Raw genomic sequence first — 5,669 nt, 5'->3', positions numbered from 1 at the left:
TAAAATAGAGCTCCAAGAAGGATACAATGGTTATAACAGCAACAAATATTGAAATTATATAACTGTTCACTGACCATGAGATCCCTCAGGTCAGGTGTGAGGTGTAGACGAAGCTAAGAATATTTCATAGAGGCCGCAAGGTAACTGAATATAGACAGCTCCTGTATTGTTATCAGTAAGACTTGCCTGTAACTTCATTACCTGAAAAGGGCAAATTATGTGCCAATTATTTTATTCCCACTTTCGTGACCACTTATTCTTGAAGTTGTGGGAGAGTCTGAAAGGCATCACATGTAACGCAATGTGATAGGTGGAGTACACACTGGGCAGGTTGCCAGTTAGTCACAAGGCCATAATAGAGAGACAGAGACGCACACTCGAATCTGCACATATGGGCAATTTAGAAAGGGCAGTTAACCTAACGTCTTGATGCAAGCTCATTGTGTTATCAGGACATTGCCACACAGAACTAACACCTTCCCAACAGACACAGCAGCCATGGAAGAGAAAATGCAGTGTTGGTGCTAAGTGCCAAGAAAATTGCTGCGAATTATACATTGGTGAAACTAGCTAAGCGAATGGCACAACAAAAAAGTGTCACCTTGTGCTACTTTTATATGCAGAGGGATTTTGGTCCTGCGAGGTGATGCCCAGGTCCAAATCATTACTTCTCCACCACTGTGCTGACAGTTGGCATGGTGTTTGGCTTTCTCCAAATGTGGTGCTGTGTATTATGACCAAACATCTTCAATTTGGTCTCATCTGTAAAAAAACAGATTACTCTACAAGTCTTGTGGTTTTATCAAATGTTGCTTTACAAACCTAAGCAGTGCTGCCATGTTTATCAGAGAAGCTTTCTCATGAAAACCCTCCCAAACGAGCTGTGCTTGTTCAGTGTTTTTTCTTCTTGTGTTGTCATTAATTTTAACATTTGAACATTCATTCATACAATCCTTATCTGTTGGGGACTTAAATGTAGTTTAATACTAGTAATATTAGAAAAAACAAAAACATCAGCGCCTTTGTTCTTGCCATGTGAATGGGCCAACTCTTTTTAAAAAATAACTGTAAGAAATACTTGATTAAAACAAAACAAAACTTAAATACACATGTCTGAAGTCATAGTTAATGATTCTTGATCATGTGAAGGATAAACTAAAGCTAAATTCTTAAATTCTTAAATGTTTATCAATCTCCCCTCAGCAGGCTTTTTGATACATAAAAAAAAAAAATTATATATATATATATATATATATATATATATATATATATATATATATATATATATATATAGTAAATGTATGTATACAGGACGTCTTTGTCTTTTGCTTAGACTGTGGGTGTTTTTCTGGTGCAACATATTTAGTTGAACTTACTACATTTTAACCAGATATCAGTCAAAATTCCAATATTGGTTACTTTCTATAAATGTAGAAGACAGATTTTTTTTATTTCTTTTCTGTGCGTGTTGGATGAGGTCACGATGAAGAGAGTTACAGAAAGAATAATAAAACTTTTCACAGCTTTGTTTCTTGCACTTCTAGGTAGCATGCAAAGTGTTTTCTGTGTTGAGTGGCATCACACAACAAGGCAGACCGGTGCAACCAATACGTTTTTGGCACTCAGGACGTGAAACAGGTGGCTTGTATGAGTCATTTGGACAGATTTCAGAAAAGGATCGTATATTATTCCCATTACTGGAAAAGGCTGTTTTGCATCCACTGTATTAGCAGTGTTGCTCAGAATTCTGCTGTGAGGCTTCTTTTAAATACGCACATGTCACACTCCAGCTGCACTGGCTCTCCTTTAAATTCAGACTCCACTTTTGGAATTGGATTTTGGCCTTTAGAGTGCTGCATGGTCATCAGGGCCCTACTGGCTATGCATCACACTGAAGGAGACAAACCTCTTGCAACACTGGCACTCTCTCCCTCTGAGCGAAAAACTCATCTTTATGAACTTGCTTTAGTTTTTACATTCTAGCAGTTTGTTTTGAAGCACTTTGTAATGTTTCTTGAAAGGTGCTTGGGAGAGTGTGTTCAGGGTGTGGTGTCAGGAAAGGGAGGCTGACTCACACACCTGACCGCCATCATCTGAATTCAATTCAATTCAATTTTATTTATATAGCGCCAAATCAAAACAAAAGTCTCCTCAAGGCGCTTCATAGATACAGAGAAAAACCCAACAATCATATGACCCCCTATGAGCAAGCACTTTGGCGACAGTGGGAAGGAAAAACTCCCTTTTAACAGGAAGAAACCTCCGGCAGAACCAGGCTCAGGGAGGGGCAGGGCCATCTGCTGCGACCGGTTGGGGTGAGAGAAGGAAGACAGGATGAAAGACATGCTGTGGAAGAGAGACAGAGGTTAATAACAGATATGATTCAATGCAGAGAGGTCTATTAATACATAGTGAGTGAGAAAGGTGACTGGAAAGGAAAAACTCAATGCATCATGGGAATCCCCCGGCAGCCTACGACTATTGCAGCATAACTAAGGGAGGATTCAGGGTCACCTGGTCCAGCCCTAACTATATGCTTTAGCAAAAAGGAAAGTTTTAAGCCTAATCTTAAAAGTAGAGATAGTGTCTGTCTCCCGAATCCAAACTGGAAGCTGGTTCCACAGAAGAGGGGCCTGAAAACTGAAGGCTCTGCCTCCCATTCTACTTTTAAATACTCTAGGAACAACAAGTAGGCCTGCAGAGCGAGAGTGAAGTGCTCTAATAGGGTGATATGGTACTACAAGGTCATTAAGATAAGATGGGGCATGATTATTTAAGACCTTGTATGTGAGGAGCAGGATTTTGAATTCAATTCTGGATTTAACAGGAAGCCAATGAAGGGAAGCCAAAACAGGAGAAATATGCTCTCTCTTTCTAGTCCCTGTCAGTACTCTTGCTGCAGCATTTTGGATTAGCTGAAGGCTTTTCAGCGAGTTTTTTGGACATCCTGATAATAATGAATTACAGTAGTCCAGCCTGGAAGTAATAAATGCATGAACTAGTTTTTCAGCGTCACTCTGAGACAGGATATTTCTAATTTTAGAGATGTTGCGCAAATGGAAGAACGCAGTCTTACATATTTGTTTAATATGTGCGTTGAAGGACATGTCCTGGTCAAAAATGACTCCAAGGTTCCTCACAGTGTTACTGGAGGCCAAGGTAATGCCATCCAGAGTAAGAATCTGGTTAGATACCATATTTCTAAGATTTTCAGAGCAGAGTACAATAACCTCAGTTTTATCTGAATTAAGAAGCAGAAAGTTAGCAGCAATCCAGGTCTTTATGTCTTTAAGACATTCCTGCAGTTTAACTAATTGGTGTGTGTTATCTGGCTTCATGGACAGATAGAGCTGGGTGTCATCTGCATAGCAGTGAAAATTTATGCTATGTCTTCTAATGATGCTGCCTAAGGGAAGCATGTATAATGTAAACAGAATTGGTCCTAGAACTGAACCCTGTGGAACACCATAATTGACCTTAGTGTGTGAAGAGGACTCTCCATTTACATGTGCAAATTGGAGTCTATTAGACAGATATGATACAAACCACTGCAGCACAGTACCTGTAATACCTACAGCGTGTTCTAATCGCTCTAATAGGATATTATGGTCAACAGTATCGAACGCTGCACTAAGGTCTAGCAGGACAAGCACAGAGATGAGTCCACTGTCAGAGGCCATAAGAAGATCATTTGTAACCTTCACTAAAGCTGTTTCTGTGCTGTGATGAGCTCTGAAACCTGACTGAAACTCTTCAAATAAACCATTCCTCTGCAGATGATCTGTTAGCTGTTTGACAACTACTCTTTCAAGGATTTTTGATATGAAAGGAAGGTTGGAGATTGGCCTATAATTAGCTAAGACTGCTGGGTCTAGAGATGGCTTTTTGAGTAAAGGTTTAACTACAGCCAGCTTGAAGGCCTGTGGTACATAGCCGATTATTAGAGATAGGTTGATCATATTTAAGATCGAAGAATTAATTAATGGCAGGACTTCTTTGAGCAGTTTTGTAGGAATGGGGTCTAAAAGACACGTTGATGGTTTGGAGAAAGTAATTATTGAAGTTAACTCAGAAAGATCAATTGGAGAAAAAGAGTCTAACTTAACATCAATGGTACTAAAAGTAGCTGTAGATAATATTACATCTGTGGGATGATTATTGGTAATTTTTTCTCTAATGATAAAAAATTTATTTGTGAAGAAGTTCATGAAATCATTACTAGTTAACGTTAAAGGGATGGTTGGCTCAAAAGAGCTCTGACTTTTTGTCAGCCTGGCTACAGTGCTGAAGAGAAACCTGGGGTTGTTCTTATTTTCTTCAATCAGTGACGAATAGTAAGATGTTCTGGCTTTGCGGAGGGCTTTCTTATAAAACAACAAACTATTTCTCCAGGCTAAATGATGATCCTCTAAATTTGTAACACGCCATTTCCTCTCCAGCTTACGAGTCATCTGCTTTAGGCTACGTGTTTGAGAATTATACCACGGAGTCAGGTACTTCTGATTAGAGACCTTAGTTTTCACAGGAGCTACAGTATCCAGAGTCGTACGTAGTAAGGAGGTAAAATTATTAACAAAATAATCGACCTCTGTTGGAGTAGCGTTCAGATAGCTGCTCTGCTCTATGTTGGTACAGGGCATTGAAGATGATAACAGTGACTATAAAACTGGTCAGAAAGTTATACTGATACGTCCCAACAAAACCATTCACAAAATTTACAATAAAACAGTAACATCGTCAAGTTTTGGTTTTACGACCGAAAGTAAAGTGAAGCTGTGCAATTACTGTTGTGTCATTACTAAATTATTAAAACTGTTACTCCTTTCGATGTGGAGGAAGCAGCAGCTTTACTCTGAGCCCCTCTTGGATGACTGAACTTCTCACCTTATCTCTGAGGAAGAGGCCGGCCACCCTTTGGAGAAAGTCCATTTCCGCTGCTTGCATCCGCGATCTTGTTTTTTCGGTTAGTACCCACAGCTCGTGAACATAGGTGAGGGTAGTGTCGTAGATCGACTAGTAAATTGAGAGCTTCGCTTTTACACTCAGCTCCCTCTTCACCACAACAGACTGGTGCAGCGTCCACTGCGGCTGCAGCACCAATCCGTCTGTTGATCTCCTGCTCCCTTCTCCCGTCACTCGCGAACAAGACCCCGAGATACTCAAACTCCTCCACTTAGGGCAGGAACTCGTCCCGGACCTGGAGTGGGCACTCCACCCTTTTCCGTATGAGGACCATGGCCTCAGATTTGGAGGTGCTGATTCTCATTCCCACTGCTTCACACTCGGCTGCAAACCGTTCCAGTGCGAGCTGGAGGCCATCACCCGATGAAGCCAACAGAACCAGAAAAGCAGAGATGAGATTCTGAGACCAAAGTGCTTTTCAAGACACTCAAAGACACCTTACAAGCAATTAAATACCTAAAGAAGTCACTGTGATGAGTAATGAAATGTTTATCCCACTGAAAACGCTACTTCCAGATGAACTTTTGGGGAAATAACTACCAAAATCACAATATGCAAGAGGTTCCAACAGTTGGAAAACATCATATAATTAAAAAGTCAGCAATAAAGAATCAAAGAGAATAGGAACGCTTGATAAGATGTGTTTTAACATTGGCTTTGGAGATAGGGGGTCAATAATGCAAATGTGGTGTGAAAGAGTTCCAAAT

Source organism: Mchenga conophoros, linkage group LG19 (genome assembly GCF_057382185.1).
Source record: "Mchenga conophoros isolate Kocher_MC1m ecotype Shallow Benthic linkage group LG19, M_conophoros_male_GT1.1, whole genome shotgun sequence".
Classification (NCBI taxonomy): domain Eukaryota; kingdom Metazoa; phylum Chordata; class Actinopteri; order Cichliformes; family Cichlidae; genus Mchenga; species Mchenga conophoros.
Note: the sequence above shows the minus strand (reverse complement) of the source record.